The sequence below is a fragment of the Cynocephalus volans genome, chromosome 1, assembly GCF_027409185.1.
Source record: "Cynocephalus volans isolate mCynVol1 chromosome 1, mCynVol1.pri, whole genome shotgun sequence".
Taxonomy (NCBI): domain Eukaryota; kingdom Metazoa; phylum Chordata; class Mammalia; order Dermoptera; family Cynocephalidae; genus Cynocephalus; species Cynocephalus volans.
The window spans coordinates 280,619,480-280,644,443 of record NC_084460.1 but is presented as its reverse complement, the minus strand read 5'-3'; the positions used below and the strand labels follow the sequence as shown (position 1 = coordinate 280,644,443).

Genomic DNA, 24,964 nt, shown 5'->3' with positions numbered 1-24,964 from the left:
AAACTGATGCCAGGTGTCCTTCCTTGCAGAAGAGGCTTCAGGACCAGGATCCAACACTTCTTAAGCAACTGCTACGCCCCAGGCATGAGGATAAGGTGCTCTTTCTGCTCCAAGACTGTGGTCGAGGGGAAGAAAAAGGGAAAAAAGCCTCTCCAGTGAGTGCATGCCTGAGACACAGCAAATCTTGGAGCCAGAACCTGCAAACCCTGCAGCCTCAAAGTCCTGTTTGCTTCAGATTTCAATACTTGAAAAAGCTGGGGTTCCAGAAAATTCTACACTTCTCTTTCCTTCATTTCTTCCTTTCTTCTTTCTTTATTGCTGACACCCACATGAGCCGGACACTAAGAAAATAATTGACCGAGCATCGTCCCCTCCATTATGTTCACAACCCTGACCTCCACTCCAAGAAGTGTGAATTATCATCTTTCTGATTTTAATTGATGAGGAAACTGTCTAAAGTCCCACAGCTGGTCAGCCACCATGCGTGGACTTGGACTCAGATCTCCCTAACTCTCAATGTCTTGATGTTTGTTGGTTTTTTTCCCCATAGTCTCACCCTCACCTTTTCTTTCCTGAGGCAGCTGGTGATTAAATTCAGCCAACCCCATGAGCTCCATCCCCACTCCTGCCCAGGTGGCCATCAGGAGAGGACAGGCTGGATCAGTACAAGAGCTCTTCGGATTGCAGCCTGAGAGTACTGGGTCATGGGCCATGCCAGTGCTGAGCTCCAGAGAGAGAGAAATCCAAAGTGGCAGGGAGCAGGAACCAGAGGAAAGAGCACGCTAGCCCTCTGCAAATACCACGAGAGGTGTGAACACTGAGAACCAGAACATGATGTGTACTCACCCCCGAGGGGCTGAGTCCTGCTGCCCAGGACTGGGGGCAGGGGCAGCAGCTAGAAGGGCCATTAATGGGAGATGAGAGAAGAAGACCCGGGATGGGGGAAGTCAGATCCGAAAGGATCAGGATATGGAATTGAGGGTGGGGGTCAGGACACAGCTCATTGAAGGGCTGGTGGGATGAGCCTCGTTTGGAGAATTTTCAGCCTTGCCAGACCCTGTCAGGAAGAGCTCACTGCCCCAGCCTCCTGGGGGGCAGCCAGGCTGGAATGAGCAGAGGGGCATCCCTCCTGCTGCTTCCTAGAGCCAAGGGGACCCATCAGGAAAGGAAGATGAGGCTGACCCTTGAGGAGAGGCCTGGGGGTGGGGTGAGGTGAGAAGCACTCTGGCCTGAAAGATGTGCTTGGCAGCAGAACCTAGAATTCGGCCTGACCCAGAGCTTCAGCACGTGTTCTTTCTGGTTTCTGTGATGACAAAGATAAAGAGTGAGGAAATAAAATAAATCAGTGAAACATGCAGAACACCTCTCTCACCTCCCCTAACTCTGCAGAAAGCAATCCCGTTGGGAGCACACAAGCAAACTCAATAGAGGGCTCCAGGATCTGCCACCGTGAGCAGTAGCTGGTGGCCGGCTCCGCCTCTTCCCACTCCCACCCCTGGCTTGGGAACATTGTCAGGATAAGCTGCCCCCGAGACGGACGCCAGCACAGGTCACCCAGTCTCTGGAAACAGCGGCCCATCCTCTTATCTCGGCAGCTGTCAGGCAGCCTCTACAAGAACAGGCTCTGGTTACAGGATATAAACAGGCTACAGAATCTGCTGGCCCTGATCTGGCCCATGTTGGCGCTTCTGACTTGAGAAAGTAGGGAAGCGGTGAGGGGGCGGAGGAGGGATTTGCAAGGTGGCTCCTCCCTCACTCTGCTCTTCACCTCCTCCTCGCCTGCCCCACTCATCTGAATGTTCTCTGGAGATTGCAGATCTTCCTTTCCCAGTATAGTCATGTGTACAGGTCCCCGTGACCTTGGCACGGCTGCGATACACGTGAGCAGCCCATCCTGCAAGTAGGTCAGGTCAGAATTATGTTGCCTTTGGCCAAAGGCCACCCCTGTCATTCATGTGCATACTCACAATCCTCTTCATCTGAGCAGCAGAATATACCTGTGTGTTTGTCTTCCTTCCAATCCCAACCAGTGGGATTGAAGGTTTGTATCTCTTTGGCTCTAGGAGACCCTTGTTGTACCCAAAATGGTACTCTGTATCTTTAAAGTGTTCAGCCAAGGACTGTAGATGAGCAGAGTGAGCGGGCACAGTAGGGGTTCCCAGGGTCAACGTTGCAAACCCAACAGAAAGGGCCTCTCACTCTAAAAGAGAAACCAGAAATACAAGGCTGGTCTTCTCACCAAAGGGCCTCCCTATATCCTTCAGAACCAAGGATTACCGGGACTGGGAATCTTCTGCCTGGAGCCCGAGAATAACAGAAAGCAGACATCCAGGGTGCCAAGGAGGTCCATGAATTCCTAATATGGTTTGTCTAAGTGGAAGAAACCACTGGAAGCTGACTGAACCAGATAGTATTAATCCAAGCAGAGCGATCAACTATCAAAAGGGCAGAAAGATTGTCTTGACTCCACCTCAACGCCAGCCCAAGGTTCCTACTTGGCAGGCATGTGGAATCTTTATCTGCAGCTGTTATTTAACAATTGTTATGGATCAGTTTTATATCAGAGCAAGGGACTAAGTTGCTGCTATTCAACCTCGGAAGTCTCTTTACCTCTCTGCTAGTGTGTTCCCTTCCTGTAAAATGCAGGGGTCTCTAAACCTGACTAAATAAGTGAGCTGATCAATCCACTTATGAATGAATTGCAGCCTTTCTTATATTGATAACGTGAAAAGACAGGTGATTTTGAGGCAGCAGGAAGCCTTTAGAAACTGATGAAAACTGAAAGACCAACCCAGAATGGAAAAGTCAGAAAGAAGAAAAGGCAGGGGACAGAAGACAAACCTCAAAAGACTGAGCTCCGGGAGCTAGGGTAGGTACTCTGCATTTCCAGCAAGGCCATGCTGGATCAGGCACAGGTCTGTAGTTTTAGTTATGCAGCTACCAAAGTATTCTGGTTTCTATCATTTATGAAGTCTGTTTGCGTAGGTTTGGAGCATGGGGTGTGTGTGTGGGTGGGTGTGTGTGTATGTTTCAACTTGGCTGACTTGAAAGTTCCTTCCCAGGGATTAATCAAAGTATCAGTTTATGACTATGTGTATCCAGAATATAGGTCACAGAATCATAGAGTGTTGTTTCGGGAAGAGGCTTTTGAGGACACACACTCATTGAGGCACACACACACACACACACACACACGCACACACACGTTGGCTTAATAAATGCATGTTGAATGAGAACACTTCATTATGGATTTAAGGAATTATTCATCTATTCAACAATGTACTGCATACCTACTATGTGCTAGGCTCTATGTTAACATTAGGCCAGTTGCATAAATCCATCTGCTACAGCAAAGAAAACTTGATTCAAGGCTGTTTGACAATTTAATCAAAGAGCTAAACTATTTTTAAAAGAGCCCTGAATTATGATTTTTTTTTTTTTTCCCTGCACTTAGACAGTCAGGCATATGCCTTTGGCATAAAAATGTTCCTGAGATCCAAGCTGGGGTGAGGCATAAGGCTAAAAAGAACTTCAAGCACTTCCAGTCCTTTCCACACTCCTGGAAGGTTTTTAAGGAAAAAAGAAGAAAAAGAAACATCCTTTGGTTTAGATATGCACCCTCTGTACTTGCATTTGGCTCTCTAGACATGGTTGGCCAAAGGAGTCTGCTAAAAATATAATAAAAGGAGGCAGGGGGTCGGGGGAAAGACAGGAGGTGGAGTCGGGGGACAGACGGGAGGTGGGGTGGGGGGTGGAGAATTTAAAAGCTAACCCTGTCTCTAGCTGACTGCCTCCCAGCACAGATTTACCGCAATGCTTAAGCATATCGCTATCTGCCCCTCTTTTCAGCCATTTTTTGGCACCTGCCTTGGATAAATTATTTTGTAAATAAAAGGGAAAAGTACTCTCATTTCTCTTCTTCCTAATGACCTCGAGAGTCTCAAGACTGAGAAAAACTTTCTACCTTCAGCAGGTCTCTGTTCTGAGATTGCTCCCTCCCAATGGTTGGAAGAGGGTCTGGGGAGAGCTGGGAAGGGTGTTTGAGCCAATGCCCATTTTGGGGGAGGCAGAATCTACCAAGATCCTGAAGTGTATGGGAACCAGTTGAAAAGGCTTCCAAGAGTCAGCCTGTTAGGAATACTCAGGTCCCCAATTTCTCAGCTACCAGGATCTGTTCATCCATGTCTTTGCTGGATTTTGCCCAAAAGGAACAGAGGAAGAGAGCCCAGCAGATGCTAGTCTGGTAGCTGCTTGGTTAGATGGTTGGGTTCCTTGAAGCCTGCTTTAGCTCCACCCTTTCAGCAAAACCTAAAGGTTACTGGAGCAGGCTGGGCCTCCTTGGGCTAGGAGAGCTGAGTCATCCACGGGAAGGGACAGCAGTGGCTATAAATTATCCTGTGTTAAGGGTGGCTTTCTGAAACTCTGGCTTTGAGCTTAGAGTCTTTATTTATATCTCTCACAGGAATATTTTTCAATCATGACAGTGTGTTCTGTACTGCTTTGGGGACACTCCAAGCACCTGGTCTCCTCTGTAATGAGTCCTGCAGGTGACAGGCCTCCAGAGGCCCTGGGCCTGGACTCTCAAGTCTGCTGTCATTCACACCCACATGTACATCCCCTTGCTGGCAAGGCCAGGACCCCATCTCATGCATGGAAGTGTGTTCAACTTCATTGGCACAACATTGCATGCAGGCACACAGATAACACTCAGCCATACACACACCCTCCATATGCAAACTACTACGAACCCCATGGTGCTCTGCACATTTCTGAGACAGCCTCTACTCACTGTGAAACATGCAACATGCAGGAATTACTCCTCTGGCAGAAGGACCGTCCAGAAGGCAGATGCCCACTCATCTGGCTCAGGAGCATTTAGTATGTACTTTGGTAATTTGGTTTTTAGTTGTTGCTGGTACCTTACTAGGTGGATAGAGAGGTACCATGGAATAGAAGCTGCCAAGTAGTTCACACTCTTGAGAACAATCTCTCTGGCCAAATCCTCATGTGTCAGAGTGAAGGAGCCAGATTATCTGGAAAAGACAAGAAAATTTGTTGAGTGGAGAGGAAAGAGGGAGTAAGGTTGTCTCTCCTGCTGATAAACATTAATTCCTTTAATCCCCCCGTAGCCTATGCTTACATGGTTTCTGTATCTTCCACCTCCCCAGCCTTTTTGTTTTTATTCCCTGCTTTTTAATTAGATAATTTTGTGTAGTTTGGTAAGTTCATGGTTCTTGTTTATTGATTTCCCTTTGTTTATTTACCATTATTTGCTCTTTCAAAGTCACTTGCAGATAGAGAAAGCCTCATTCTTCCCCTTTACTGAGAGAGGTATTGCCTAGGGTTACCTAGGCTAGATGCTGAGATGGGTCTAAGCCCATCCGTCTCCCCCCAGATCCTGCCTAGAAACTTATTTCTGGGACAACGAACCCAGGACAGTTGTGATCCCTCTAATCCACCCAGCCCAACATCTGTACTCTGAGCCCTCTGCCTTCTCAATCAAATCACAGAGAACTGACCACAAAACTCACTCTGCCACCTTTCTGGGAAGTGGTAATTTCCATAACGCCATAGGTCTTATGGAGTTGTCAGTGGAAGGGATAGTTAGGGCCCTGCATGAGGCAGCAATGATCCTATTGTTGATTGAACCACAATGCCAGAAATTTGCAAAACTGTCAAACTTCTGCATTAGGTTATGTGGTAGTTCCCCAATTCTTCCCTCTCCCTACCAATTTCCCCACTTATCTTAAGCATATGCTGTTCACACCCATTTCATACTCGTATCCCGCCATCATTTCTAGCTGTCTTTCAAGCACAGATACATACAAGGAATTGCTTTTTCATTCCCAGACTATCATGGGGAGGAGGACCAACCCCAGATTGAAACTAAGTCTCCTTCTGGGATTTTTTTCCCCCAAGGGAAGAGAGTTCCCCAGTCATGGGCTAAAACAGAAAGTTGTTTGTTTGTTTGTTTTTAATGATCTTACTGGTAAAGTACACCAGCAAATCTGCAAACTCTACTAAGGCAGTAGAGATCTGCTCAAAAATAATGTTTCCATTTCCAATTCCTCGTTAGATACAGTAATTACAATTGCCATCACTCCTCTTGTCCCCGCCTTAATTATTGACCTGCCAACTCTGCTGCCAACATCGGACTGAGCACCTTATGTAGAATCCACAGACTAATGCATGGAATAGTCTGCACGACCCCACCCAAAATAAGAGAAATCAATTGATGTTTTTCCATTAGCAGTGGAACGACAGCAATTTTTACGTATCTCTCTCCTTGCTAACACCAATAGATCAATACCCAGTAGAAATCACAGAGGGAAGAAGAGAAAAGAGATAGCTGAGAAATGTTACACTTGGGCAAAAACATGAAGCAAGGAACCTCCCTTTTACTTATCACCAGAAGCTCTGGCTGGAGCTTTTCTTGCCTCCAGATGTAGCAAGCAGATTCCGCATCATGGGGTCACTGACAGAATTTTCAGCAAACAGACCAGGTGATAGCTGGTGGGCCCAAGGTGGGGCTTTGGCCAGAGGAACTACTAAAAAAGGAAAAGAAAGAGGTGTGTGTCTCTACTCTTGTTGAAGTACTATTAATCCTTCAAAGCTCCCTTCTCTGTGAAGGTTTCTCCAAAGTCCGTCCCATCCCACCCACCCCCAACAGAATTGGTGACTCTTCCTCCATCCTGCCAAAGCCATGTGCAGTAAGAGCAATAACAGAAGACTATCAGTCTTCTAAAACATCTACAATTCTTTGTCCCTCCTCCCATCAAGAGGTGGAGCCTCTTCCCCCACCATTTGAATCTAGCTGGCCTCATAACTTGCTTTGGCCAATGGGACGTGGCCAGAAGCAACACTGTCGCCTGTTTTCCAAGCCTGGGCATCAAGAGGCTTAGCATGCTGCCCCTCACTTTCTTGCAACCCCTGCCACATGAGAAGCCCAAGTTCACCTGGAGGAGGAAGACAGAATGTATGGAGAAAGGCTCCAGTCATCCAGGTTAACATTGACCAGCCAGCTGGACCCACCTGCAGCCCGTAGACACATGAACAAGTGCAGCAGAGATCCACAGAGCCTGGTCCAGTCCAGCAGGACTGCCCTGCAATCTGCAGGCTCCCGAGCAGCAATAAAGACATGTTGTCATCCATCACTAACTTTGGGGGTGGTTTATCATGCAAAAGCTAATGCTGCAGTATCTCTGTCCCCACTAGAAAGGGAGAGCCAAGAGGACTGTTAATCTTAGACCTCTCTATATCATTCTTCCACTGATATATTCCTGGGACATTCTCAGCCAAAGCTCATAGAATGGAGCAGCATGGCGCTGAATGGAATGGAGCTGAGATGTTGGTAAAGGGTGGCGCGACCGCAAATCACCCCGTGCGTGCGCTAATGTAGCTACCTGACCCTTCTCCACCTCCCCAAGTCCTGTGCTTGGGAAAAAGGTTACCTGATCACCACCTCCTTTGTCTAGCAATTTATTCAGGGCAGGATTAATCCCCACTTACTTTCTCCCCCACCTCCTCCCACCCCCGTCCCCAGTCTGGCTGCCCGGATGATGTAAGCGGTAACCACTCTTGCAGTCGGAGCAGTCAGCCAGCGGGCTCACTTCTGTATCCATTAAGGGAAGGCAGACACTTTAGAAAGAACTGGAAAATATTACCAGCCACCCACTCCACTCAACTCCACTTCCCCGCCTTGCCCCAGTCTCTTCTCCCCAGCCACATACACACTAAGTCCAAGAGACCAGAGCTGGGAAGTACTGAAGCCAAAGAAAGAAGCAACTGGAATTGTAGCCCCACAGGCCTCCTGGGCTGAGCCACAAGACTCCTTCGGGCATGAGAACTAGTCCCGAGAGAGACAAATGGGGATGTCTGGAGAGCCCTGCCAGCTACCCTGTCACCCTGGCACCCTCCACTCCAGGGGCTTTTCCATTTGGTAACAATGAATTACTCTGTTAGGTGTTGAGGGGTCAGAGTGGCAGCATCAGTGTTGGGAAGGGACCACACAGAAGATCCCCATCACTTATTTGAAGCTCCAGATTCCCTTTCAGGGACACAGTGGGGACTTGAGGTTGATGACATGAAGCGATATGGGCAGACAGAATCAGCACTGTTTGCTGAGGTCAGAGGTTTCAAAATCTTTCAATACCAATACTGTTTCTCCCAACATCTAATAAGGTGCACAGATTTCTACCATTAAGGAGTCAGCCTTCCTGTCTTGGAAACTTCTGCTCTTTGAAAGTGTCCAACAAAAACGCACAGTAACACCCCAGATTGGCCCCTCAAAAGCTGTGAAGTTTTGAGCAAACCCCTTTACATTTCTAGGCCTCAGTTTCCTTATCTAAAATGTGCATATAAAAATGCATTCCTTCCTCACAGAGTTGTTGAGTAGAATAAATAAGATAATGTCAATAAAAGCACAATAGTTTATGAAAAATAAGTGCTGGATGGAAACTGTGTTTTCCACTCAATTTTGCTATGAACCTAAAACTGCTCTAAAAAATAAAGTTTATTAATTTTTTTAAAAAGTTCTGGACAAATGTGTGCCGACTGGATGATCGAATGTTGGGCCTCATTTATTTCACACTTACAGACTCTGGAAAGGAAAAGCAAAGTTGACCGAGGCGTTATAGCCTGTAAAGTCTGTGAAAATGGTGGGTATTTAATCCATCAAGGTGAGGGGATGTATTTCCCCTGGAAAAAGTTGTTGGTCCCAGCCTGGAGATCAATTTTGAACAAGGGATGAGAGAACACTCCTCGGAAACTGAGTGGCTCTCATCGCCTGTGTGTGTTTCTGTCCAGCCCAGGGCAGAGCAGGAGCACGCATCTCCTTCCTCTGGGGATGTCCTCCTCCCGCTCCATGCCACTTGCATTCTACTAGAAGCGACCCGTTACAAAATCTTCCTCCCAATCACAGGTTGGGCACATGATCCAAGGTAAGCCAATGCTTTCCCAAGACGTTAAAAATGAGACCTCAGGAGAAGAAGGAAGTTCCTCTTTGGGGTAAAGATGGCAGGTGTGAAACTTGGGGGTTGCTGGCACTTTGGTTCCAAAAGAGAGCCAGTCTGAATGAACAAGATGAGCACATGGGCAGAAACCAAGAGAAGGGACAGTGAGTCCTGTCCCTTTGTCTTTTCCCTGCTACCAATTGTCCCTGAGACCAGCCACATTTTGCCCTCTCTTGGTTTGGTTACAGGAACCAACAAATGCTCCCTCTAGCCCCGGGCTGGTTATGGAAATTCTGCCATTTGTGACTAGTGTAATCCTGGCTACTTCAACTCTGTCCCCCTCCCTTAAAAATGGTAGAACTCACCATTATAGAGAGAAGATATTATAAACAAAGCAATTAGAAAGCCAGGCAAGATAGCACTAGATCGGGTAGTTTTGAATTGACTCATCCCTGTACCTGTTGCTCTCTTTCTTTCTTTCACATCTTTCCCCAACTAGCCACTGAGAATGTGAAGACGAGTCATATGTACAATGAAAAGCTTACAATCTAGCAATGAGGAAACCACAAATATAACTTGCAATGTATGCAATTTATACCTGGTAGAGGTGTATGCCTGCACTAGGGAAGCATAGAAGAGGACTAATTCATTCTGAATGTCAAGTGTCTGGGAAGGTTTCACTGAGGCAGGGTTATTAAAGGTGAGCTCTGAAGGATTTTACGACAGCAGAGATTGCCAGTTCACAAGAAGGAAGTAGACAGAGTAAAGAAAACATAAATCCCAGGAGATCCCCCAAAAGAGTAGGAACTGTAGTAGAGGTGGCTGTCATGGAGCCTGGAAGAGCAAGTTTGTTCAGGGTCCTCGGCAGCAAGAGGAACCAGATGTCTTACTCTTCCCATCCACCTGACCTCAGCATCTGTATGTAGATGCTCTGCCATGAAGGGGATCTCCCTGCCTCTTCTTTCTGCTTCCAACCACCACCTCACCTTGACTCTGAAGATCTTGTTCCTCTTCGCCTGGATTCTGCTTACTCGAAACTTCAGCTTGGGCTCATTAGCGCACCTTCTGCCATAAGCTGGCATATTCTCTGTGTAGTACGGAGTCTGGAAGGGAAAAGCAGAGAGTGCTCCACAGGCTAAAGCTCTGCACCAGGGATCAGCAAAACATGGCCCATGGGCCAAATCTGGCCCACCACCTGTTTTTGTAAATAAAGTTTTCTTGGATCACAGCCACAATCATTTATTTACTTATCATCTACAGCTGCTTTTGTGCTATAGCAGCAGAGCTGAGTAGTGACAGCAGAGGCCACATGGCCCGCAAAGACTGTAATATTTACTAGCTAGCTCTTTCAAGAAAAAGTTTGCCAACTTTTTCCTATACTATTCTACACTCTACTGCCCTATACTATACTGCTTCCACTGAACTTGAGTTCCAGACTCCCCAATACGAAATCTTATAGTGTGTCTAAACATCTTAATGCATCTAAAAAATTAGCACTTGGAAAGTATAGACCCTCCTAGACCCCTGTCAGATAGAACTTGTAGATGATGTTGTCACTAAACTGGCTTGAAGGCATAGGGATATTTTTATACAGAACTAAAAAAATTTTTTTCAGAATATTTAGTATCTCTATCACCTAAGCCTTTATCATTTCTGCATGTTTATAACATTCAAGATGGTCTTTTCTGGCTATCTTGAAATACATAATGCAATATTATTAGCTACTGTCACCCTAGAGCACCAGAACTTATTCTTCCTAACTGCAACATTTAACTTCTATTTTTAAACTTTTATTGTTTAATATTAGCATACTCGTTATTACAAATCGTGATTTTTCTTTATGCCCTTTACACAAACTATCACTCACCAAACCCCTTCCTTCCCTCCCCCACATCTCTAGTATCAGAAATAAAAAATATTTTTTTTAAAAAAATCTTCCTTTGAAATCTTTGTCCCTCAGAATTTTTTAGGAAACTTCTTTAATATCCTCTCTTGTTATAGAACACTCAGGTTGGTCATAGAACATTTTTCAGAACCTTGAAAGACCATTTTGTCACCGGCCACCCCTGAGTCCTGCTATTCTGTCCCAGCCCATTCTAGAGTCGTGAAGCTGATCCCATTTCTAAAGATCTCCCCCAAAGAGCATTCCACAGCCTTCCTCCTATTGTCCCATTCTCGTGTTTAAACCCATCCTCCCCCTTGCCCATCATCACCCCCTTCCTGAGTGCCTGTTGCTACAACAAAGAGAAGCTCAGGGTTGAAGTTTCTGGGTTGTCCAGGTGAAAAACTGAGGCCATTCAGAGGAGATAATGCCATTTGTTGGCTTAGCTCTTTTCAATCATCAGGGAAAGCTCCTGGTGGGGAGAAGCATTCAGAGTTCCACAGATATAAAAAGGTGATTATATTTAAATGGGAGACCTGTCACTAGGCAAAGCCCTTCACCAGCTGAAGCACAGATAACTTCAATGCTAAAGTGCAGCAGGCAGGGTGGGATTTGTGTGGCTCTGGACTCAGACAGCTGCAGCTCTCCTAAGAGGACAAGCCTTCCTCTGTCCTGCAGATCTGGAGGGAGAGGCCACAGGATAGGGCACAAAGGCTCCCCTGGGGGACTTTGCCAATCCTTCCTAGCCATGAGCAATTCAGGCCAATATTCTCAGACTCCTGGAAGTCAGGTGAACTCCTCAAAGACCCAAAGATCTGAGGACTGCGAACACAGCCAATTTGAATGCTTAAAGACCGGGGTTTAGCTCAGAGATTTTATTTGCCTGGTTTTAAAATTCTAAAGAAAGGGTCAGGAAATTTTTTATGTGAAAGACCAGAGGGCAAATATTTCGGGCTTTGCAGGCCACACAGTCTCTGCTGCCGCTTCTCAACTGTGCTGTTGTAGGGTGAAAGCAGCCATAGGCATAAACAAAGGGGTATGGGTGAATTCCGATACAGCTTTATTTTTAGACACAGAAATTTGAATTTTACATTACTGGGAAAATATAGGGAAATGGTCAGGGCCTCTCAGATGTTCAGAATCTTACCGAGCATTTGATGTGAATGGGTTGCGTGTGGGCAGAATTAGTGTGCCTGCGCTGTGCTGCCACCTTGGCTGGAGTTTACTGCCTCCGGCAGCCACCTCCACACAAGCGACCATGCTTTCCAACCTCTGGCTTCCGAGGATCTGTTTGTGGGTTACCTAGCTCATAGACCCGCGTGTGAAGGGTCTGGTGACCCAGCCTGGCGTGTGAAGGATTTGTGGCCCAGACGGAATGGGCTTGAGGGGTCTGTGAGCCCCGGACCCAGCCCTAGCTCGACAAATGGCCCAGTCGGGGCAGGATGACCTGCACGTAAAAGAGCCTGACAACTGGCGTGGTTGTGTAGCTTTACAATTGGCCTCACGAACAGGATTAGTAGCTCTACAATTGGCTGTGTTGACAGGATTCCGACATTAGCCGTAGAGCCACATACATAATTTTCACTTGTGAAATTTTTTTTTTTTCAGACATTTAAAAATGTAAAAATTATTCTTAGCTGTACAAAAACAGGCAATAGGACAGATTCAGTCTGTGGGCCACAGTTTGTTGACTCCTATTTTAGAGGATTCTATTTGGGAAAGAATTACAGAAGGAGATTGTCTGACTTGGGTCTATGAAGAGTTCTAAAGGTATGAACTAGGATTAAGAACTTGCATGTGTGCGTATACAACACTTTAATTTTTTTTTTTTAAAGGTGACCAGTAAGGGGACCTTAACCCTTGACGTGGTGTTGTCAGCACCACGCTCTCTCAAGTGAGCTAACCAGCCATCTCTATATAGGGATCCGAACCCGTGGCCTCGGTGTTATCAACACCACACTCTCCCAAGTGAGCCGCGGGCCGGCCCTTTCAACACTTTAATGTTTAACAAAGCGCATCTGCTCTTTTTTTTTTTTTTTTTTTTTTTGTCTTTTTCGTGACCGGTACTCAGCCAGTGAGTGCACCGGCCATTCCTATATAGGATCCGAACCCGCCGCGAGAGCGTCACTGCGCTCCCAGCGCCGCACTCTCCCGAGTGCGCCACGGGCTCGGCCCAAAGCGCATCTGCTCTTATTTAATACCCACTATGACCTTGTGAGTTGGGTATTATTATGCCAATGCCTAGGTGAGGAAGCTGAGGGTCAGATCTGACATGGCCAAGATCACACAGGACCTGGGAGGACATGAGTTCAAATGCAGTATTCCACTTTCAAAGGCAGAGATTTTCTCACTATATCGTGGGGGAGCTTAGATTGTGTGATTCTCACCAAATATTTACTAGGACTTTGGAAGCTGTAGGTGGGGATGAACACTTGGGAAAAGGCACAGAAGCAGGAGAGTTAAGACCTCCTGGTTGCTTTCTGTTTTCCTTAGGGCCATGAACACACGGAAATTGGTAGCTAGTTTTCTCATCAGGAGCAGGGTTTGCCCTATTCAAGGACACAGAGCAAGCCAAGTTCTGCATTGGGGTGTGATCACGCAGTCCTGGTCTCCATGATTGTTGCTTGAATCCGTAAGCCTCCAGGAGGTCAGCCGGTTTCCATGGAGATTCAGAGGTCAGCCCAAGGCCTTTCTGATGCCTGACCCAGTAGCATTTCCGTGATGGAGTAGATTCCCATCTATGTGAAATGATATCGGACTCCTAAGAGAATTCCCTACTGCCAGCATTCTTCCACCTGCGAGTCACTTCAGCTTCATGCCATTTTTTTTAGATAAGTCACTGGACATAGGGTGCAGGGTGTGGATTCTTGTGTCCACTATGGTGCCACACCGTGGTCTGACCTGCAGCCAGTCACTGACTACGTACCAGTGTTCATCTGTAAAATGGAGTAGTCATGGCAATGTGGCAAGGATCCAGTGAAATGGTGGTATTCATGTAGCATCTAATATTGGTGCCTGCAACACAGTAGGTTCCCAAGAGGGAACCTTCCTCTCCTAGATCTTTACATCTTGTCTGTGCTATTCTGTCTGCCCGGGTGCCTTTCCTTCCACATTCATCTCCCTGGGCAACCTTCCCTAACCCTCCACCCATGATATACACACACCTCGAGGTGGTCACTCCCTCGCTGGGCAATGTATGTGTTGAATCGAGTCTCTCCCCTCAAAAAAAAAAAAGAGAGAGAGAGAGAGAGGTTGAAGTCCTAACCCCAATACTCAAATGTGACCTTATTTGGAAATAGGGCTTTGCAGAGGTAATCAAGTTAAAATGAGGTCATTAGAATGGGCCTTAGTCCAATATGACTGGCATCCTTATAAAAAGGGGATATGTGGATACAGAGACCGATACATAAAGAGAGAAGACAATGTGAAGATATACAAGGAGAAGACAGCATGACACTGGACCGATGCCCAAAACACTGGCAGCTGGAAGAGCAAGGAAGGGCTCTCCTCTAGAGCTATCAGGAAGAGCATGGCCCTGCTGACACCTTGATTTTTTATTTCTGGCCTCCAGAATATGAGACAGTAAATTTCTGTTGTTTTAAGCCATTTGGGTTTTGGTACTTTGTTTCAGCAGCCCTAGGAAAGTCTTACAATTGCTGCATCTCATTTGACAATTCCTCTGTTCCACCAAACTTTTATTTACATACCTGTCTCCCCTACTAGGTTGCAAGTTTATCTCTGTGTCCCCAGGGTCTACTCTCTGCTAGGAGGTGATCTGTAATCACTCCTCGAACTGAATTAAAGTTCATTTGTCCTGTATGCTGTGAGTCTGTGTCTGCATGACTATTTATCTATCTATATCTATATATCTATATCTACGCAGCTGCTCTATTGTCCCGTGACATTCCATCAGCAAGAGGCCAAGGATGAGCTAGTTTTTTTTTTTTTTCTGTTTCTGTATTCTGTGAATTAAAGTGTCAGTGGGTCTACCCACCCCTGAGTTTCTGACTATCTGCTCCCAGTTCCACCTCCTCTCAAGCTGGGTGGCTGCTGCCTGGCCATGTGGAGCCCTCAACCTCCTTTGCCCAGCTAGCCCCAACATCAGCAATTTCCTTTCCCCTTAGGTCAGGCAAGACAAAATTGGAATGCTCAAAAGTAACATTTATTTTTATTTTTTGTTGGCAGCTGGCCAGTGGACCCTGGTGTTATCAGCACCATACTCTAACCAAATGAGCTAACAAGCCAGCTGAAAGTAACTTTTATCAAGAGAGAAAAGAAAGCAATATACTGAAACATAGAAGCAGCAGGTCACATAGCCCAGAATCCATCATAACACAGTGCAAGACCACACCCAGGGCACTCAGCTCCCAGTTCCCATCCTCACCTGTGACCCAGGTGGACATTAAACCAAGCTGCTCATCTGTCTAGCCCAAGGGAAAAATTGGGCCCTCTCTACTGCCAAGCCTGGTGGGGATTTCAGATCTTTCCAGAACCTGCCTTCTTGTTCTCCATCTGGGTGTTGCTCCCCAGCTATTCCTCTGGCTTCAGACCTCCTTGCTGACCTGTTGCTCTGTGTTGCTTCGTCCCCTGCAGATTTGTCACCCCACTTCCCCTGGGTGATGGAGATGCAAAGGATTAGTCAAAGCCCATCTCTTCTGAGCAGCGAGAAGTCCCGAAGTGGTTAATTTCCCTGGGACCCTCCAGTGAGAGGCAACCCTTCCTCACAAAATTAACACTGTATTGGGGTTCTCTTCCTGCATTTATTTTCCAGACCAGGAAGTTACAGGAAGAGAACATAGGTGGGGTTATAGTTTAACAATATAGGCTGGCAACTTTCAATGAAACAAGCCAGATGGCATTCCAGTAAAGCTATCAACAAAAGCTTGATCTTAGCAAAGATTCCTTCTCCCTCTAATAGTTTTCCAGCAACTTAGATATCAATCAGTAACTAATCTCTCTTTGAGCCAGCAACCTTGCTGTGCCACAATTCTTATCTTGCAACAGAGACTTATAGCCTGAGGAAAATTTCCAGTCCTCCACAAGGTCAATATTTGAAACTGCAAGACTTTGGAAAACCAGGCCCTGTGAAGTACATATGCTTTTTAGTATATTCCACACTCTGCCACTGCCCTGGCCCCTCTGAGTCCCTCGAGGCCCTCCAAGTCCTGCTGTGGTCTCTGCTTTGCTGAGTGTGGGGGGCACCCCCATCTCTATCTAGGTGCAGACAGTCCCTGCCTTTACCCCTTTCAGCAGTCTCAGCCTCCAGCTCCAGGGGGCCTCTGCTTTCTGTCGGCACCTTCTCCGTCTTCTGCAGATGCCTGTCACATGTTCACAGTGGTATATCACGATAAGGTCTACCTTCAAATGATCTATTTTTTTTTCTGAAGTAAAGGAAATATCTTCACTTGTTTATTCAACACATATTTATTGAGTACTAGTATGAGTTGATTGTGACCCCCCCAAAAAATGTTGAAGTTCTAACCCCCAGTACTTGTGAAGGTAACCTCATTTGGAAATAGGGTATTTGCAAATAATCAAGTTAAAATGAGAGCATTAGGGTGGACCCTAACCCAATATGACTATTGTCCTCATAAAAAGAGAAAATTTGGACACAGACATGTAGAGAAAGGACAATAGGAAGACACAGGAAGAACACCATCTACAAGCCCAGGAATGTCTGAGGCTACCAGAAACTAGGAGAGAGGCATGGGACAGATTCTCACAGCTCTCAGAAGTCCCCAATCCTGCCATCAACTTGGTTTTGAATTTCCAGTCTCCAGAACTGTGAGACAACAACTTTCTGTTACTTAAGCCACCCAGTTTGTGGTACTTTGTTATGGCAGCCTAGGAAACTAATACCAGTAACTACTATGAGGCAAGCATCTTCATCCTAAGAGCAAAACTCCACACCTTCATGGAACTCGTGTTTTAGAAGGGGGCAACAGACAATAAATAAATAAATAAATAAATGAGCCAAGTATGTAGAGTGTGGCAGTAAATGTGATGGAGAAAAATAAAGCTGAGAAGGGGGTTAGAGAGTGTAGGGTATGAGGTTCTGCCATCAAAAATGGAACGGTCAGGGAGGGACACTCCAAAGAAATTGTGTTTAAGCAAACACCTGAACAAGGCAAAGGAGAGATCCAAAGAGATATGCACAGACATGTGATCCGTGTAGAGGAAACAGTGCACATATTGAGTGATGTGTGTATGCCACAGTGCCCAGTCGGGGGCCAGGCAGGACTGGGAGGCATGATTGGATAGGCTGTAATGCTGGGAGGACCATGTGGCCTCTGTCTCACAGCCCTAACAGCCTCAAATGTGTGTGCTGACATAATCTCTCAGTGAGGTCATGCACACAGCCCAGAGACTGGCGAAAGTGAAAGACTCTTCGCTATGAATAATTTTCTTTCAATAAATCTGTAATTACCTGGCAAATAATATGAGTATGTTTCATGCTATTTATAGCAATTTTTCCTTATAATATCATGGCAAACCTTACATGTTGATATATGGAGAGTTCTCTATATTCTTTTTTCTGGCTGCGTAATATTCCATGGCAAGACTGTATCATAGCTTATTTGACAAGTTCTCTGTTAATGATCTTGTAGTACCCAAAAGCTAGAGAAAGACAGAGAGAGAGAAAAAAAGAAGGGGGGTGAAGGAGAGTTGGATGGAAAGGTACAGTAAAATGAGAAGCGAGAAGGGGACACAAGTAGGACTGAAGGAGGAAATGCCTGATTCCTGAGTATATTGCAAAGAGAAAGAAAGTCTGGCTGGGGAGTAGAAGTGAAAACAGAGCAGACTCCGAGTACATTGTATAAAAGTGGGGCCAAGAAGTGGGGGGTGGGGGTAGGAGTTTCTGATCATGGCTCAGTGGGGTGAAAAGTTGCCTCTACCCCCCTCTTTCCTGATGACTTCATCATCAATCCTCCCCTCTTTTGCCAACCCCATCATTAAAAAAAAAAGTACCCCCCCAAAAGAAAACAAACATGTTATTATTTATTCATGCAGGAAGGCCCACTGGACACAATAAACAGCAGCACCAGCCTAATTAAATGAAACGGGGCAGGTGTAACTCAAACCACCTCGGGAAAATATAATCTGCCACCAAAAAATTCCCACCGTTCAGACCACAGGGAAATCAGACCAGCCTCCCTCCCAGGTTCCCAAGCAAAAAGGCTGGGACACAGGCAGTGAGACAAGAGAAGGTCGGTTTCTGGCCAGCAGTCTCCTCCCTCCCTCCCAGTCTGTGCACCCCTCCTTTGCCCCCACCCCTCTGAGCTCATTAACTGGCCTTTCAGAGCTGCTCCCTTTGTGAGCTGGATTGTTTAGCTAATTCACCCATGGAAAATGGTTCGGTTCAGATTCCAGGCTGAGGCAACCAGACACCGACTGCAAACCCAGGCTTGGGGATTGTATCTCTTTCACCACTTTCAGACACATAAACTGCATCCCTCCTCCCATGTAGCTTTGCACTTGGCCTAGGAGGGACCTCAGGGATGTTCCAGGGTGGACCCTCCAAAGCTCAGAGATGGGGAGGGGTGCTGCAGAACCCCTCCACTGGCCATCTCTGAATTTAGACATTGACTCTGAGAAGCAGAAAGTGAGCTCAACTAAGGATGCTTTCCTGGGTACCTTTGTCTGAAGAGCCCTCGGGGCCAGATGAAATCTCAGACTGCATTCTAGACTCCCCTCATCAACTGCAGATGGGCTCTGGAATCAGACCTGCCCAGTTCAAGTCTCAATTGTACCACTAACTATGCAAGTTTGGGTAAAAGCTTAATCTCTTTTTGCCTGTATCTCCTAATCTATAAAATGGGGAGAATAATCCCTGTCTCCCCTCTCCCATAGGGCTATTGTAAGAATTAAATGGGACCATCCATGTAAAGTTCTTGGCACACAGTAGGTGCTCCATAAGTGTGCATTTGTTCCGTTCCCCCACAGAAAGTGTCTTGACCCCCTACTCCAGCCTCACTCCAGTCCTCCTTTCCAAGGTCCAATGTAAAAGTGGGTGACCTTATACAAAGGGTGATTGATGGGTACCAGGCAAGCCCCGACATGTTCAAAACTGTCCCCATCATGCCCCATGCCAGCTGTCTGAAACACCACTCGCAAGTCATTCTTCTAGGCCATGAGGGCTTTTGGGATCTGTTAGCTGCAATAGCTGGAAGTCTCAGCCACTTTCATTTACAGAAGGGGTGATTGTCCTAACAGTCTGAAAATGCAGCTCCCCTTGCTGTGGGGTTTCTAATGCTCCAGGAACTCACAGTCCATACTCAAGAGCAGAGCCACACTGTGACCCTTATTCCATCCTTGGCAGGGCCAGAGAGGAGCCATGGCCTGGCCTGTCAAGAGTAGAAATGGCTCTTCCCTCACTCCTCACCCCCAGTTCTTCTCCTCTCCAGGTGGAACCCGTCCCAGTCCCTTGACCCTGCCTCCCATCTCTAGTTTCCAGCCATTTCATCACCTCTAGGTCTCTGCTCTGAACCCTGTCCAAGTTCCCCTTGTCCCTCTCAAGCTGCCCATCAGTCAACACCTATTCCTGAGCTCCCGCTGTGTTCAGATGACTGTACTCAGAGTTGGACGAGGGACTGGAGGCAGAGTCTGGCCAAGGCAGGCAGAGGCTCCTGGGGAGAGGACCTCATGAGTCCTCCCTCCATGGAGTATTTTTAGCAGCACTTTCCTCTGCCTCCCACTCAGCTTCCCTGCACTTCTCATGCAACCCAGAACTCTCCAGAGTCTCTAAAGGTGCCGCCACTCTGACAGTTTCCAAAAGCCCAAGGGGTGGGAATAACTAATCACGCAAACACTCAACTCCTTGCCCTTTGGATGATTCTTTTTCATTTTCACCTTGCTTCTTTCCAGAAAGTAATTATGATTCTGGTTCTCAAATATCAAGGAGCTCCCAGCATTTCCCCCAAGGCAGGCAGTTCCATTCCATGACTGTGGCCCCCTTTACATGGCTGTCATGTGGTTTCCTTTGTTGCTAATCTAGTTACAGGTCACGTAGCCTAGAATCCTGTGAGCTGGACTCCTCTCCAGTTTGTGGAGAGACCCAAATTCTCTCTGAGAATTCCAAGTAAGTAGCATCCAGGGATCTCAGACTCGAAGAATCAACTGAGCATAGTAAAGAGAACTTTCTGGGTCTCAGGGTATCAGACTCTCTGTTTAGTCTCACCTTCACTTTGCCTGTCTTATTGGAAATGTTGTTTAACTGCTCTCATTTCTCCATACAGTCTAAGAGTGCTTTTTTCTTTTTCATCCCCAAAGAACTTGGCTGATAATTCACAAATGTATCTACAAGTGTCTAGACACCTCTCAGGACTTGAGATAGAAGAGATTCTGATGCCACCAGACACAGCAACCTGTCTTCTCTTCCCTTCACACTTCCCATCATCTCCAAGTGCATAATCATTCTGGCATGGCTGCCAATCACCCCGTGGATGCGAAAAGATGAGAAAAACCTTCACCACCTAGGACAAGGGGAGAGGAAAAGAAGGCTCGGGAGTTTAGCAGGGTCCTGTCTTAGCCCCCAACTCACCCAACTCCAGTGAAGCCAGGGCCAGGGAGAGAAAGCTTCTCAATACACATCAAATGAAGAACAGTGCTAGACAAACAGCTGGCACTCAACCAACAGTTGGTGCTTTTTCCCGGATGATAAACACTACTGGTGTCCACAACCGGCTGGAGTGGGAGGAGGAAGAGCTTCACCTGGGCCCTGCATAGTCAGGCAGGATTTGGATCGGAGGCAAGCCGGGAGCAGCTCCAGCTGGGTTCAGGGCTCGGCACCGAGCACAATGCAATAGTCTCAGATGACAAGTTGTGTGTCTCGTCTGTGATGTTCTCCTTGCCCAGAATAGCCTCTGCTCACCCACCCCTGCCCCGTGCCCACATCCACTGATAGGGTCTCCAGATCAAAGGCCTCCCTTTGTGAGCAGTCCCTGATCCCCACCCCGTGTGCCTTTAAGCACTTTGTTCAGAGCTCTGGAAGGACCCTTATCTCCTGCCACCACAGAGCAGGCAGGCCCCTGCAATGGCAGCTCTGTTGGCAGCCATAGGGAACACAGCTGCCTATGATGGCATTTGCAGAGTCGGAGGCACCCAGGCAGGGAGCCAAGACAGGTGGCTGGAAGATGGAGGCTTCCAGGGGAGACGGTCAAGAGGACTGATTTGTGTGGCACACAGGAGACATTCTTCAGAGGTTCCAAAACCTGTTGGGGAGAAATTAGAGGGAAGACTGGATAAAGTTCCTAAAGATAAATCAATCAGAGCAGAGAAACAATATTTGGAGACCTTCTGTGACCCCATTTTTCCCTAATCAGGTATAACCCGGGAAGGTAGTTGGAACAGGGAGACGCAGAGGTGTTGGAAGCTCTCCCAGGAATATACGCGGCTCCAAACTCCCGGCTAGATCATCCTCAGATCCTGTCTGAATTTCATCACTCCTAACAGATATGAAGGGCAGAGCCCAGCCAAAAAGGAGCCTCTCATGTGAGAATGTACGGAATACTGAAATCAAAAAGGCAACAAAATGAAACACAGACAGCCAAGGCAGGTACACCGCAGAGGTGGGGCTGTGTGCTCAGAGCCACACTGCCTGTTCCAGATCCCCACTCTGCTGCTCACCTTCCCAGCTGTGGCCTCTCTATGCCTCAGTTTCCTCATCCATAAAGTGGGGATAATAATATCTACCTTATAAATGAGTTTATATATGTAGAATGCTACATATTTGCCACATTTTGTTGTTGTTTAGATAAATTGCCAAAACCACAGAAGCCACAAGTAGAACTTGGATGTCAGTGTAGAGACCTAAGAAGTATCAGGGAGGAGTGAAAAAGAAGAGTAGTTTAAAAGATGTAGGAAAATCCCCAGGGTATATTAAGTGAAAAAGAACAAGGAGGAACAGTTTGTACTTGATGATACCATTTGAGAAAAATAAATAAAGTACCAGGATTTAAATACAATACATTATATGCAAGGAATATTTGTGGAAGCACACTGTAAAAATTGGAAAGAGGGGCTAGAGAAATAAGGATGAGCAGGAAAAGAGAAAGTTGCTTGTCACTGTAAGTCCTTTTATATTATATAAAATTCTTTCATGGGTATATAATATTTTTATTTAAAATAAATAGGCAGGTAGATGGATGGCTGGATGAATGCATGGATGGGTGGGTGGATGGATGAATGGATGGATAGATGGAGCTAGGGTTTGGATGTTTGTCCTCTCCAAAATTCATGTTAAAATTTGACCCCCAATGTGGCTGTGTTAGGAGATGGGGACAAGTGGGAATCGTTTGGGTCATGGGGTGGGTCCCTTATGAATAAATTAATGCTCTCCCTAGGTGGTGGGTGAGCACCTGCTCTGTTAGTTCCCATGAGAACTGGTTGTTAAAAAGAGCCTGGCACCTCCCCTCCCTGCTCTTGCTTTTTCTCTCACTGTGTGATCTCTTTGCACATGCCACTTGCCTTCCATTTTTCCACCATGAGTGGAAGCAGCATGATGCAGATGCCCAATCTTGGACTGCCAGCTATCAGAATTGTGAGCCAATTAAACCTCTTTTGCTTATAAAATACACAGTCTCAGGTATCTGTTATAGGTGGGTGGGTGGGTGGATGCATGCATGGTTGCATGGATGGATGGATGGGTATGTGGGTGGGTGGATGGATGGATGGATGGATGGATGGATGGATGGATGGATGGATAGGTAAGTGGGTGGGTAGATGTATGGACAGATAACAAATGGATGGTAAATGAGGAACAATCTAAGACAACTGCTTAAATCCGCCATTGTGGTTAGCTTTGGTGTTTGGCCACTGTGGAGTGAGAGGGTGAGGCAGCCTCGTTTTCAATGCCAGGAATGTGCAGATACCTCTTTCCTCTTAGTGAATAAAAATAATAGGAATCATCAAATTTTAGACTTAAATCTGTTAGAAACCACTTACTTGATCAGGCCAACTCTCTCCTCACCCTCACATGTCAGACCCCTTAAGGGATAGGGCAAGGGTAGTATAGGGAGCTCTGGTCACCTCTGAAGATATAGGAAGTAGCAACAGGGAGTGGAATAGGGACAGGTGCTGGTGAATAGCTGGGTGCAGAGAAAATGTACTCAGAAATCGTCTCTCAACTGCGAGCTCCCTTGGGGCTCAACCTTAGTGCATTCCATCATTGTGACAGGCACTGGAGGTACAAGAAGTGGAGCCAGTGAAGTATCTTCCATGGATATTTGGTTCCAAAGTCACTGGCCAAAATAAGTTTTTAATACCCTCTGTTGGAGAGTACACACCGCCTCTCAATAGGTCCAGCAGACTCTGTTTTAATTCCAGTGTAGGAGGAGATCGGAATTTCTTTGATTGTGCAGCCAATGAAGTGTTGAACTGTGTTTAGGGGCCATGGTGTAAACACCAGAGCCACCCTCCACCTGGCAAGCTGCTCACGTTGGTGGAGGTACTTGGTGACAGAAGCTAGGAAGTGGTGGCAGATTGACAGCACCCATCTCAGGCTCACGTCACTACACACGCTGTTTTAACTTGCTCACTCTCTTTCTCATCTCTTTTAATTACATGCGTTTGAATTCACGTTATTTAATGTGGATCCCAAGGCCTTCAGATTGGTTCCATCTCACCTGCTTTTCATTCTCCTGCAGTAATTCCCCAGCTCACACTCTCCTCCAGCCAGGGAGACAGTCCCATTGCTTCCCGCACATGCCAAGGCCACCCCTGCCTCCATGCCTGTGCTGACTCTATCCCCTTAAGCCTCGAGAGACCTCAAGCTGCTTCTCCACAATCAGTCCCACCCCTTCTCTGTGGCCCAGTCACGTCTCCCTCCTCTGGGAGGCCAGGACTGACTATCCCAACACTCTTCTCGAACCACTACTGTGGTGAGTTCAAGACTCAGCTTTATTGAAATTTAATTCACGAACCATATGATCAACCCATTTAAGGTGTACATTTCAATGGTTTTTAGTACAGTTTATTCGGAGTTGTACAACCATGACCACAGTCAATTTTAAAACATTCACCACCCCCCAAAAACCCCCAAACCAATGGCTCCTGTCTCTATTCCTTCACAACCCTCCAGGCCTACCAACCACTAATCTACTTTTAGTTTCTATATATTTGCTATTCTGGACCTTCCATATAAATGGAGTCTTACAGTGTGTGGTCTTCTGTGTTTGAGCTTTCACTTAGCATAATGTTTTCAAGGTTCAGCCATGTAGTATGTATTAGTACTTCATTCCTTTTTATTGCCAAATAACATTCTATTGTATGAATATGCCACATTTTATTTATCTCTTTATCAGTTGGTGGACATTTGGATTGTTTCCACCTTTTGGCTATTTTGAATACTACTATTATGAACTTTCATATATAAGTCTTAACGTGAACATATGTTTTCATTTATCTTAAGTATATACACCTAAGAGTGGAATTACTGGGTCTTATGGTAAGTCCATGTTTAACCTTTTGAGGAACTGTCAGATTGTCTTCCAGAGAGGCTGCACCATTTCACGTTCCCACCAGCAATGCAAGAGGGGTCCAATTTCTCCACATCCTCACCAATATTTGTTGTTATTATTATGTGACTTTTTGACTATAGTCATCGTCATGATGTGAGGTGATATATCATTTTAGTTTTGATTTGCATTTCCCTGATGGCTAATGATATTGAGGATCTCTTTATGTGCTTAGTGACCATTTATATGTCTTCTCTGGAGAAATGTTTATTCAGACCCTGAATCCATTTTTTATTGAGTTATTATTGAGTTACAAGAATTTTTTTATATCTGTATATAAGTCTCATATCAGAAATATGATTTGCAAAATATTCTCTCCCATTCTGCAGGTTGTCTTTTCAGTTTCTTGATGATGTCCTTTGAAGCACAAAAACTTTTAATTCTGATAAAATTCAGCTTATCTATTTTAGCACTTAACTCTTGTTTATGCATTTGGGGTACTTTATCTTATTGTCCCAGCCAAGCTAGTGACGGGAGTTCATGATCTACATTCTAGACGTTATTTGGGAAGGTAGGCAGACTGGGACTCTCGGATAAGGTACGCCTGGGTTCAAATCCTAACTCTACCCCCTTCCATGAATTGTATGACTTTGGGCAAGTTGCTTAAGTTCTCTAAG

The 24,964-nt window shown here is 46.1% G+C and overlaps 1 long non-coding RNA gene across 1 annotated transcript; it reads right to left on the bottom strand.

Moving 5' to 3' along the window:
- Window positions 1–6,419: 6,419 nt before the first annotated feature.
- On the bottom strand, window positions 6,420–20,503 carry LOC134372202 (uncharacterized). Its single transcript, XR_010022900.1, has 3 exons — window positions 20,375–20,503; window positions 9,938–10,054; window positions 6,420–6,548 (listed from the first exon to the last, which is right to left on the bottom strand). It is a non-coding gene; the product is annotated as an uncharacterized LOC134372202 (long non-coding RNA).
- Between the last annotated feature and the right edge of the window lie 4,461 nt (window positions 20,504–24,964).